Source organism: Camelus ferus, chromosome 30 (assembly GCF_009834535.1).
Source record: "Camelus ferus isolate YT-003-E chromosome 30, BCGSAC_Cfer_1.0, whole genome shotgun sequence".
Classification (NCBI taxonomy): Eukaryota; Metazoa; Chordata; class Mammalia; order Artiodactyla; family Camelidae; genus Camelus; species Camelus ferus.
In genome coordinates, this window is record NC_045725.1 from 8,761,134 (window position 1) to 8,775,027 (window position 13,894).

The following is a 13,894-nucleotide window of genomic DNA, read 5'->3' on the forward strand; positions in this document are numbered from 1 at the left end:
GGCTCATGATTTTAAAAAACAAAATGCATCAAATTGGACTATCAGAAAAGAATAACATCTAAAGAGCACTCATGGAAAAATTATTTTTATTTTTAGCTTTTTAAAAACCTATTTTCCACACATGTCTATAGTGAATACTGTTTGTCACCAACAGGATTCAACAGTCTAGCCCTGATTTGATTAAATTAATCTGTTTCTCTACCAAAAGGTTCTTATTCCCAGGTGCAGGAATGGCTTGATAGTTCTAAGCTTTTCTCTCTGTCATAATTTGTTCAGATTCAGACAAATGATTATCTAAGTTAATAAGAAAAAAAATGAAGTTATTGGGCACACTTTGAAAAAAGAAAATTACTTACTCTTGAGGAGAGCAAACAAACCCAAATAACTGATTGCAGTGAGAAACCACTGGGTCCGACTAACCCTAAATCCATTGTGTCACACGTCTCTATCTTTTGGACTTTGTTTGGTTTGGTTTGGTTGTCTATATGGCAGCCAAAATAATCCTAATTGATACAGTGATATACAGTTAATATATTTTTGATTATTTCTATTTTAATATATTAAATTTTTTTTCAAAACCGCTTATGAATACAATTTTTGTTTGAGAAGTAGTATGCTCCAGGATTACAGAGATCAGGACGTAGACCTTAGATCCTACCATCCAGAACACAGCTGATTGGACGAAGACTAAATATCTAATTAAAGTCACCTGGATACTCTGTGCTATGATGTAGGTAGACCTAAACTTTCTGATTAAAGGGTTGTCTCAACGGATGGGTCAGAACCTGAGTAATGTTTGGCTTTTGTCTTCTTTCTGCCTGCTGTTAGATCTTAACTTCATTAGCTGGTCCAGTCTGCCGTTAACTTAATAGATTTCTATTCCTTAATTATCTTTATTTTAGAAAAAGAAATCGATGGCTCTTCAGAGCATAGATGGATTGTAATATTTGAATTCAAATCTTTATTTAGATTAACTCAGTTCAGTCCTGGCTTGAATGCCTCTGAAACTTTGTGCTCTTTCCTCAGCCTGCTGGCCGATGACATTTATAGAATTCCCCCGGACTGCATGTGAAAGCAGATGATTGTTTACTAGAATGTTTCTGTGTAGTTATGAAACAGCATCTGTGTCTTGGAATTGTCCACCCCCCTTTAACGTCTGTTCTGTGGTGTGCAGACCTCCCGTAACCCTTAGTGTAATGGCTTTGGCTCTCCCAGCGCTGTACTTAATTCTGAGACTCTCCATTCTTATACAGCCATGTTCCATCAACTATTCAAAATTTCTTTTCCCTCCTACAGCTGGAAAAGACTTTTCTCCTCATGACAAAAGTGCATTTCTTAAGTAATTTATAGTATTTGTGCCTGCATTAAAATCAAACCTAGTTGGACACTTTACTTAGGTGCTTTAGACCGGATCTTACTTTTAATGAAGTCAAAAATTGTGTTAATGGTATTCTACATAAATGTGTAGTTTCAACATAAACATGGACGTTTTTTACAGAGTTTAATCCTGTCTCAGTGGAGTTTCTACAGTCCTGATTGTGCTTTTACTGGTATTCTAACAATTGGCATAGACAATGCTGACCCACACTTTGCTCCCTTATGCCTTAAGATAAGCCTTCGGGCTTTTTGAACACTAGGCTTTTAGGTTGAAAAGTGTAATTGCAATTCAAAGTGGAGGTGGACGCTGTACCAAGGCAGGAAGCAATATCCCATAAAATGTTAGATTCTTACACAAACGCTAGAAGGTGTATCAATCTAGAGGACATTATGCAAGTGAGATACTGCATTCACAGAAGGATAAATACTGAGTGAGTCCACTTATATATAAAGTGTCTAAATTTGTCAAACTCTTAGCAGAGAGTAGAATGGTGGTTGACAGGGTCTGGGAGCAGGTGGAAATGGGGAGCTGTTGTTCAGTGGGTAGAAGGTTTCAGTTTTGCAAGACAAGTAAGTTCTAGAGATCTGCGGTACAGCACTGTGCCTATAGTTTACAATACTGTACTATGCACTTTAAAATCTGTTGAGAGGATTGCTCTCATGTTAATTGTTCTTAGCAAAATTAAAAAAAGAGTAACTTGCAGGGGGAAAAACACTTAGTTTTGTTTGGTTTTGCTGCATGTTGCAGAGACATCTAACATTTATTTAGCAAATGGTAACCAATGCAATTTGGTTTTTATAAATTCAAAAATGAAGTAAGCATGAATCAGACATCATGTAATCTATTTAGTTCTAACATTAGTTGTATGTAATCCCTTTCCTACTGTCCTCCCATTGTTATGATAAAAAAGAAAATAAACGTGCAGTATACTCCCAGTACTGCAGGGCTCAAGTATATTTTTAAAATTTGGGGCTGTCTCTTCACAACAATCACATATGTAAACCATAAAAACATTAAATTTTATAGACATCACAGTGTTAGACACTGTTCATACTTCTTAACTTTTCTCTGATTTGTTTCAAAAGTGATTTTTAACAAAAAGCAGCTTGGGTAAACAATATAGAGTATAATATTATGTATTTCATTATAAGTAATGATAACTATAAATCTAATTATAAATTTAATACAATAATTATAGTTTGGTAATAAAATAAAGGAAAAGATGAGGATTATAATTTAGACATTACCCTCTCTTTCTGTATTTTATTTGATTCCTGAGCAGGAAGACTGAATTAAGGAGCAGCCAGAAGGCATAGACACACAGTAAAAAAGCTCTTCTCTTTTTAGTAACTTTTGTGCCTGTTTTAAACTGATCATTTGTTTCATCAGCGAATCCTCAAGTAGAGGGCATGTCCTTTCCACTTGCAGAATTCTCTTACATAAGTTGAATTCCCTCCTTATCACCACAAGCCAATAAGTACTTTATTTTCTTTTTGCTCGTTGTTAGGAAAAATAAAGAAAAAAAAAATCAGCTCATACAACTTGCTGGAGTTGTCTGCATTTGAATCCCAGACTATGAACGGACATCAGAGTGCCCTTATGATGTTTTGCACAAAGGCTCAGTGTTCACGGCTCTACTCAGAAACCCAAAATAGCATTCAGTAAGCAGTGACATACTGAGGGTCTTGGTACTAAAAGCACAAGCGTCTGGGCTCAGAGCAGTGTGGCACATGTAAGGTTTGGTGAGAGGCCTGTGAAGCAAAACTCAGAACAATCTCTCCTACTATTCCTCATGCATTTCACGAGAATTTTGAATTTCAGTTTCTGCAGAACTCACTGAACTTGAAGATACACAGGTAAGAATTTGATAATCAGGCATGTACTGAGTATATAAATTACTTCGTAATGAAGATAGGACCAAAAAGTAGTTGAAAAACTCTTTGCTACTTTATGCTTCATAAAGAAAAAAATTCTAAAAAATTTTAAACTATGACACGTATATTGAACATTCTCTAAAACAAAGATTGGTAAGAGCAATTCTCCACCTCTGCAGTTCAGACTGAGAAAAATAAAAGATGCTGATATTTAGAACATTTGAAAAGTTAAGTTTCTTGGGAGGAATGTAGGACTCTTGCATCTTTTTCTTTCTCCAGGATTTTATTTCTTAATTTTTTAATGTATTTACCTCTGTGCTATGAGATGCTATGAGCAGTAAAGTTACCAATCTTAAAGATATAAGAAAAATATTTATTTACAGAGTAAATATTTTTATAATAAATTATTTCTTAGTTAAATGTTACTATGCAGCTTTCCACATATCTGAGTAAAACTAGATGTTTCTTTGAAGGGCAATCTATTACTAATGTTGAAATATTACTATTTTATTTTCTTCCTCTTGGCAAGTTTTTTCAGCTATCAAACTTTCTATTGACTCTTGAAAATTCTTAAGGTGAGAAAGCTTAAGTAATTAAGAATGTTATAAAAATAATGCTAATAAAAGTGAGATATTGAGCATATTATAAATATAAACCCATACACATCCAAACATGTACACATTAATTTGCAATCCATATATCCACTAAATGAAATAATAAGGCTAATTCATCAAATATCAAATATATAAAACTTAAGAAAATGCAAAATGTGTAAGACATTTAGTATTATTTCACTTCTAATTTTTAACAAATAATTTGATTGAATCATAATTTTAAATAAAAGATTTTAGTGTAAATTTGCCAAAAAGATTTAATAAATCTGTAACTAGCACATGAAAAAAACAAAAGAGGTTAACAACAAAAATACATAAATAGAATGGCAAATGTTTTCTCTAGGTTATATAAATTCATATTTTAGGTTTTTTTAAATTAACAAGTTTATGAGTTTTTTTAAATTAATGTATCTGGAGAGAAGACATTATTTATATAAAATTTTTGCAAATTTAGTAATATATATTTATATTTTGGATCCATTTGCAATATCAAGTAATACAATAAATTAATACATTCATTTAATATTCTTTATTCCAAAGTCTAGATACTTTAAATGTTTAAGTACCACTAGTATGAAAATACACATACTTAAAATTTTTAGTTTGAAAGTATTTAAATTGCAGTATAATCTGAACGTTTCTGTTCACCAAATATTGTAACCAATAAAAATATTTTAAAAAAATAATAAATGTTGCAAAATTTAAAATCTAGATTTATTCAATTTTTAAAAATAACCAGTTTATGAAATCTAGAAATTGTTTGATCTCGTATTATTTATATGTGTTTTCTACTTTACAAAGGCTTTTTAACAATGACTGAAATGAACCAGGTCATTTTGTAAGCTATGTTTGCCTTTTACAGTTTCAATTTTAGTATGCTCTTTACTTGTGCCTTTTGATGCTTAAACACATAGGCACTTTTACACAAATTTGTAGACTCTTAAAGCGTATATTACCCACTTTCGTTTTTTTGTATTGTTTTGTTTTCCCCTTTGGAATCTTTCTAAGGTATTTATCCCCAGGAAGTTATTTAAATAATTCAACTAAATTTTCATTAGTTGAAGATGCTTTAAAATGATGTGCACAAATGCCTTCCATGTGTTCTTAAGAAACCTGGCCTGTCTTTCATGAATTTGTCATAATTTGGCTGCATATAACTTAATAAATGATAATCAGTAAGTAAATAAAAATTGATTCTGAATTTTTTGCTACTCAACATGTACCCTTTAAACATTCTAAGTGTTATAAAGTAGTATTTAACATGTTATTGAGTAGCAATGCAATAGAAATAAATATGTTACACAGTTTAAAAGAACATATTGATCTTTTCATAAACCTTTCCTTTGACTGGGATTTATTGCTACTGACCTAATGTTTGAGAACCATGCTGATGAATATGAGAAAATAGAACTTTTATATTTTGTTGTCATGATGACTTGCTTTAATAACCATGATCTTCCAATATCTGTATCTTTGCTTTGGCATAACAGATTGAGGATGAAACATAAACAAATATGGAACTTAGTAACCTATATGAGTCCTTTCTTTCTTGATAGCTCACAGATTTGAGAAATGAATGAGCTACTTTTACCATAATGACTGGAAAGATGTTTCACCCTTTTTTTTTAAGACTGATTCCATTAGAGAGTTTCTCACCACCATTCAATTGAAAGAATCCAGCTAACATGCTCTAAAAACTCCCTTTTCACAAAAATCAATTTTCTTTTTGAAATTAAAGTTAAGAAATCAAGGGAAAATGGCAGCTATAGGCAGCTTCAACAGCCTGTCCTTCCACATAAACATCAAAAAACTGAGAAAAATTCTCAGAATCATCTTTGTCAGACTCTAAGAGAAACAGTTAAAGGCTAGAACAGCCAAGTGGATGGTTATCTGAGGCTGGGTGGAAGAGGTGTTACTGGGAGTGAGTGCTTAGTGATTATCCTGTACTCATTTTAAGTGTTAAGTACTGTGAAACTAGAATTTTAGTAGCTGTACAACTGAGTGCACTGGATTCCACTGAATTATATATCTTAATATTGTGTTATAGAAAAGTCTGTGTTTTATATTCTTCCATAATAGACCTGATAAAATATGAAATGTAAATAACCCAACATTTATTAAATAAATTAAATTCTGACAAACTCCAAGTCCAGATGGTTTTTGTAATAAATTTATCAAATATTGAAGGAAGAACAAAATTCCTTAAAATATTATCCAAAAAAAAAAAATGCAACAATGCAAAGAATAATATGCCATGACCAAGTAAAGTTTAGCTTGAGAATGCAAGCTTATGTTAATACTCAAAAATCATTCAGTGGAGATCACCATGCTAACAGACTACGGAGAAAAAAACATGATTTCAATAACTGCAGAGATAAGTCCATAGAAATATATAACATCCGTCATGAAATTAGTACCCTGAGGGGGAGGGTATAGTTCTGTGGTAAAGCACCTGCCTAGCATGCATGATGTCCTGGGTTCAATCCCCGGTACCTCCACCAAAAGTAGTAAATAAATAGATAAACCTAATTACCTCCTCTCCACCTGAAAAAAAAAAACTAACAATTAAAAAACAAATTAAATTTAAATTTTAAAAAATAAAAAAAAAAGAAATTAGTAACCCGAAAAGATTCCCCCAAGACTGGCATGTAGGCAACTTTGATGCTTTTTCTCAGGACATAGCTATGAGTGTATACTTGAGTCAAAAAGGCAGAAATGCAGGTAGGTAGCCACTGGCCATCAAAATGGATAGAGACCATCATAACCAGAAGAAAAGCTAAGACACAAATCCTGGGAACAAATCTTTATTTCCACTCAGATATTGGAAACAGTCTACCTTACTTAAAACAGACAAATGAGCAACATAACAATTCGCCTTCGAGAGAAATACTGTGAAAGGTAGTAAAAAATATTCAGAATCATCAAAAGATGTCTTAAAGTTAAAGCAAAACATAATTTTCAGAGACTCTGCCTTGGCATAGCAAGTCAAGTTTGAAATGTTATTATAGGACAGTGACGTGTCAGTATACAAGATCAGTACATTTTATCTGTTTCTTCCTTCTAAGAATTTTCATGGTAAATGAATTTTGTAAATTAGCATGGTAGTTCATTAAAGTGGGAATAATTTTGGTGCATCAGTTACAGCTAAAAATAACCTAGGTAATTTTCTCTAAGTGCAAAATTTAGAAATGTCATTCCTGTGAAAATGAGCAAATTATACATAAATCATAGGAAAGGAAAATGTCGCCATTTTTCTGCCTTTAAGTTGGATTATAGCTAAATTGTTTTCAAGAGCTTGCCATCTATTTTATTCTTAAAAATCTGTAGTGGAGCATCTGTGACCTCCTTTGATAAATAGATAATACCATCAGATTCAGTGATAAATAGAAGATATAACCTGAACACTAAAAAAGATAAAGAGAAAAAGATATGGATGCATCTTTTGTTTGAAATTTTAATGGTACTGTTTGTCATTAAGCAAATACTTTTTGACAGTGCTTGAAATTGGTCTTGAATTAGTAAAGAAAAATGTAACACTTTCTCCAAAGGTGTTAGATGAAAAATAAAAGGGCCACAATGTAGCTTTTCAACTGAATGTGAATCCGCTTCTTCTAATTTGTACTGTCATCTTTGGGGCCATTTAAAAACATTGGTTTCTCTTTGGTTATTTATTTTCTGTCCTTATCCATTGACTACAGAATATAACAATTCTGTAGGCATATCAGGATTTTACTCCAAATTTACTGGCTTATAATAAAGAAGCATATGTGTTTATACACAAGCATGCACATATATACATATACACGTATGTGTGTCTATATATTTGTCTATGAACAAATTTCAAATTTACATATATATACTCATTCGATCATTTTAAAACCACACACATTAATCTGTTAAAATGGTGTGCCATTTTATAGAGTAGATTTACTCAAGTGAGAGTTTTAGATTGGAGGCTGGTTTCATTCAGTGAAAGAAATAACACAGTGAGTATGTGAAATGAGGAATAAAGCATAATTATTTTTATGTGGGACTTGGACACTGAAATGTCTCTTGGAAAGTAGGTTTATGGATCAGGAAAGAGATGCACATGGACTGTACAGACTGCTTTGTGTTGCTCCGCTCTACAGCTGTTAACCAAAGCCACAAAATCAGGAGATAAATGGATAGAATGAAAGAAAAAGGTTTCTCAAGAATGGAACTTCAGAGTTTAAGAAATAGATCAATAAAATGAAACAGATTCTTGAGGTGGAAGAGAAACACAAAAGTGTGTGGAGCTTTGCAAGCCAAATAAAGGGAGAATTTTTAAAAGGAAGCGTAGTTATGGTGAAGGCAACAATGTGCCATGCCACTGTACAGTTAATCTCCAAAAGAAAAAAGAGAGAGAGAAAAGTATTTATTGAATTTTGTTACAGAAATAAAGGGGATCCCTCGTGATCTCCATGGACTGGTTGCATTGTAGTACTAGGGGGAAAGCCAGCCAGATTTGCCCTTTTTCTGTAGATTGGATGTGGAGACAGAGACTGCACGTTTATTCTGTAACAATATTTCCCCTCCATTTCTTTGAGATTACTTTTGGATGTTGTGTCTTTTGAATTAATCCGCTTATTTTCTGATGTTTTCTATCCAATTATCTATATCCATTCCTTGTTATCCTACTTTCTAAGAGATTTTCTCAAACTCACCTTTAACCATTCCCACACCTTTTTTTAAAAAGTGGCCATAAGAGTGGACTGCATTAGATATTCTTCTGACAATGACTAAGGTGATTGATTTAGAGACCCCCAAATATTACAGCTTTTTACTTGAGGATATATGTTTCTTTATTAAAGAAAATTGGAAGGGAGTTAGGTAGATATATTTCAACTTACAAGTTAATAGAATCAACTTTTCTAAATCTATATTTAGTTGTGACAATGGCACTGTAAGGGAATGGTTTTAACGTTCTGATCCTATCTATCTACAAAGTATCTTAGGTCTCATAACTATAGCACAGTTCTCCTCCTGTCCCTTGCCAACACCTGACATTTCACATAGTAGAAGCTGCACACATTAGCCTTGGGTGTATAAACCTGAAATCATTTGTAGACAGTCTGCAGGAAGTATTTCCTACTTTTTGTTGCCCTGTCTTGGAAGGAACTCTTTCTTCCATGATTTAACAGCATTCATGTTGACAGTCACCCCTTTGATTTTTGATTCCTGTAGTGATGGAGACTGACTAGTAATTCTCTCATGCACTCTAAGAACAGATTAATTAGAGTGCTCCGAAGAAATCTGTGATTATAAATATTTAAATAAGTGACATGTTTTTATGGCATAATACTAACTACCTTTTTTGGACATTTGATATGTTCCAGGTACAGTTCCCGATCTTTTTCTGTGACTGATCTCGGCATACATAGAGGTCAGGTGGGTTATCTCATTTTGCAGCTGGAGAAACTCCATCTGAGCCTGTTTAAGTACCTTGATTAGTGCCATGCTGTTGTTATCTTTACATTCATGCAAATCTTTACTTTTTATATAGATTCTCATAATGGTTAGCATTAATTAAATATTATTAATAAGGGTTTAAATAAATAATATAAGAAAAAGGACCAGAGGGAAATTATACAGTTGTTTTTATTTAATTCTTTGCTTCATGGCATACCTTTATCTACTATTACATATTCTTCATCTTTGTTATTTATGAGAACCATCTATTCTAGATATAATTTGGCAACCAGAAAGTTACTACTACATAATCAGGGCTATACAGTAGAAGTCAGTCTGAGAACCAGAGCAAATTATTATCTTGGAGAGAGGGAAAATCAGGGTGAAGTGGGAGATACGGACTTGGAGCATTCTGAATGGCCACGTAGTGCTCCTCCACCTCGCGGAGCAGTCTCCTGATAGGTGTTTATATAGCACAGGGCATGCATGAGACCATCAGTAGAGCTATGGGAAAACAGAAAAAATTCTATTTGTATTGATACTTTACCTCATTCTTTTGCATTTCAATTTTCGGTGTGTTTTATGAAACACCTATATAGGTAAATGTTGTAGAAGTAAATAATTAGTATATAAATACATATATAAATGTTGGAGTCCACGTTAAGCATTTTTTTTTTCTGATGGGAGTATAAAATATGAAAGTTTGGAAACCACTGCTTTAAAAAGAAACCCTGACCAATATCTGCATATATATTTCTTTTCCAAACTGGCATCCATATTCCAGAATCCTGCCAGCACATTGGTTAAGGGTACCCACTCTGAAGGAAACAAGCTCCCTGGATTTAACTCGAGTCCCACCAATTATTACATGGCTAAAGCAAAGCTAGTTAACTCACATCTGCTCATTGTCTGCATTTATAAAACAGCAACAATAATAGAACACGCACCAAGGAATTGTTGTAAGACAAATCAATTAAAGAATGGCATACTCTTTGTATAATTATAATCACGGAGTAAGCAGTCAGTATTTGTTAGACAAGATGATGAGGAGGAGGAAAAGGAGGAGGAGGAGGTCGTTAATGTCCTCAGACTGTTTGCTGTAGAATCACCTTTAGAGCTTATTAAAAATATCTGACTGGTGAATCAGAAGCTGTGGAGTGGAAAACCTACATTTTACCCAGCTTTTCAGTTAATTCTAATGTAAAATAGGATGTGCAAATTATTTCCCAGAAATAGAAGAACTGAACTAATCAAGTTATTGTTTAATTTACACATTTAAAGATTGAGGGATTTTCTGCATGTGCAGTAAAAATTTTAAAGTAGAGAAAATGTTATCAGCTAAATTAATAATAGTATTGTCACATATGTTCATACTTTTAAATAATTATTACTACTATTGTCAAAAAAGTGCTTTTACTGGAATGATTTTAATATCTCACCTAGTTCATCTGAATCCTTTACTGTGTGGTTCTGTGGTGCTATTTTATGAATTTTTAAATTCTGCATTGATTCTGTGCAAACACAAACACATACACAAGTGAAATAGAGTGTATGACATTAAACTGTTTTTTTCATTCACTAAAATTTGGGGCTCTAAAAAATCATGTTTATATTATGCCTTTTTCAATAACAAAATCATATTTTCCACACCATTTGGCAGTGGTGCTTACTAAGTATTGCTTTTGATGGAAGAATAAATTTATAGATATTATAGTTATAAAGATGTACCAGAAACAACTGATAATTGGAGGAAGGAACATTCGGTTGATATATTTGACTAGGCTTAATGTAGCTACTAATACAACATCAGCAAAAATTGTCAGATAGAGCACAACTGTGTATTTACTGTAGTAAGCAGTGGCTAAAAAGGTTTTCAACGAGTGAAAAGCAAAATAATATCTTCACAATGGAAATTTAGGACAAAATAAATAAATGTAATAAATTCTTGGGAGAGTAGAATGTGTTGATGGTAATCAGAAAAATACTTTTTCCTTTATCTTGTCTTTATAGTGATATATAAGTTCAATTCAACAGATACTTATATAATGAAAATAAGTAATAATGTTTTATAATTATTTGAAACAATGCTTTTGTTGAAAAATGCCTCACTTTGTGTAATTGTGGAGTTTCCAACTCTGATGGTTTTGTGAAACTGCTGTGATTTATTTCAAAGTTTATGAAATTTTTAAAAGTGTACCTTATTCATCATACTTTGTTTAAAAATTTTAGATTCCTAAATTTGTCTTTTAGTTTTTGTTAGCATTGAAAATCATTATTTGTTTGTTATAGACTATCTAAAAGCTGTGAATTTATTAGGATTAGGTTGGTAATAAAGGAAACCTAAGGTATATGTTGTATTTTCTTATCAGTATTTCAGTGGTATATCTGCATGAATTGCCCTTTAGTTTTCAACCCACGTAAATCCCAAACACCAGCCCCCCCACCACATACACACATAGAGCAGGAGTTTGGAAATAAACACCATATTCTACTTGTTTAGACACAATTTGTGTGTGTGTGTGTGTGTGTTTGTAATGCAACTTTGATTAGTTCTATTCATAAAAATTAAAAATTAATTAGATCTAACCAGTGGTAAAGATAGTATCTACTTGGGACTAATTAACAATAAGTCCACTCTCATACAATGTAAGATAGCAATCCAAATAATGAAAGTTCCTCAATTTATATAGATAACATATTCCAATGCCAAACTAGGACAGGATCGGGAAGAAACAGCAGAATAATTCTGCATATGATATTAGCTGGAAAACATCATGTGCTATATATATCCCATATGCTATATTATATTATCTTATAATGTATATTCTATATATTTATACTACCTACAAATATATCATATTGACATGTGAAAATATTACTTATACAGATTTTATGTTACATGTTTTTTTATTATGTATTATATACATAACACACGTATATACAAAGTTGTTTGTATACATTAGGATGCAAGGATGCCTTAACATTATTGATTCTGTTTACTCTGTTCTACACATTATGAGATCAGACTAAAAGAAAGAAACATGGAAATATCAATTCATAATCTCAGTTAGTAAAAAGACATATTCATAACAAAAATTCTTTAAAAACTATGAATGGAAAGTAACATAGCCTAATAAAATAAATATGACAAACCCAACAATATATAGCCACTCAGTGTTTAAACACCAACAGTTTTTCCTTGTGAAAATAGGGGGGAAAGTGAGAATTTTAGAATTGTGTGTGTGTATGTACTTATGCACATTATGTACTTTTAAATTATTTATTATTTGGCGTTGTTGAAATAGGAAAGCCCTTGTCTGCTGCCCACTGCATTCTATATGCCCCTAATTTTTCAAATTGTCTTCTCCTGCACTCAGATTAAGTGTGTGGTTATAGGCTCTGGGTTTGAAATTGCAACTGGAAATCCACAGGACTGAACATACAAGTGTCCATCCATAATAATTCTACTCATTCTTCTTGAACCTATCAGTCAGGTAATCATTAGGAGGTTAGGATTTAGGAGTTGGGTTAGTGGTCAAGGCAGATGTGGTTAGAAAGGAAGAAATAGAATTACTATTACTCATACAGAATAAAAGAACAATTAGAACTAATGGGAGAGTTCAGAAAATATGTTAGATACAAAAAAAGGAAGAAGAAAGATGTATTATCATCAATCTAAAAAGTATAATTGTTATATCAGTGCAATCTAAAATGGCAAAACAAGCTCTGAAGTATTAAGGAATGACTCACATAAATGGTCAAAATCTTAATGGAAAAATATAAAAGAAAAAACAGATTGAAAGATTATTTAAAAACCTGAATAAATGGAGAGATGCTCAAAAACGGAGAAAATATTCAACATGATAAAAGTAGAGACAAAATTTTCCTTAATGAATCTCTAATATCAAGAAAATGTCAACCACATATTTAGATTTTTTCATATAATTTTGGAAGCTGATGTTAAAATGTATAGGAAATGCTAAAGAACCATGATAGCCAACTAATTTTGAAGGAAAAAAAGAATACTAGCACCAGTAGAGCTAGGCGAATATAAAATAGTAATACTTATATAGTAATTAAAACTGTGTCATTAGTCTGCACAGAAAAGAGAGCCTTTAACATAGTTTGTAACAAATGTGACATTATAAATATATTAGGAAATTATGGATTATCCAAAATAATGTTCTGAAAATTACTATTCATATGATAAGAGGTAAAGCTGATTCCTTGACTCAAATTAAAAAAATTAAAATGTCCATGTGAACTAATGAAGAGTATGAAGTATGAGATGCAAACCTGGAATTTTTTTCAGAAAGAGAGTAGAATGCGTTTATAATATTTGATTTCTTTAAAATGGCACAGAAATGACAACTGATAAAGAAAAAAGAAAACCTGATAATTTAGACTTTGTTGAAATTTAAAATTTTCTGCATGAGAAAAGTCACCATAAAGAAAATGAGAAGTCTTAAAAAGGAAAGTGTTCTCAAACTTAAGAAAAATAAATTATTAAGAATTACAGAAGATAAAAAAAAAAAAAAAGAAAATGAGAAGTCACTGCTAGACTAGAATAAATCTAAACGTACGTGCCTAACCAGCCA

The 13,894-nt window shown here is 32.0% G+C and overlaps 1 protein-coding gene across 1 annotated transcript in view; it reads left to right on the forward strand.

Moving 5' to 3' along the window:
* The first annotated feature begins 3,078 nt into the window (after positions 1–3,078).
* The window catches only part of CDH19 (cadherin 19), a 71,199-nt gene continuing 60,383 nt past the window's right edge, over positions 3,079–13,894 (forward strand). Inside the window, 2 exon segments of the mRNA XM_032470348.1 lie at positions 3,079–3,234; positions 9,224–9,275. The gene's annotated coding sequence lies outside the window, so the exon portion shown is untranslated.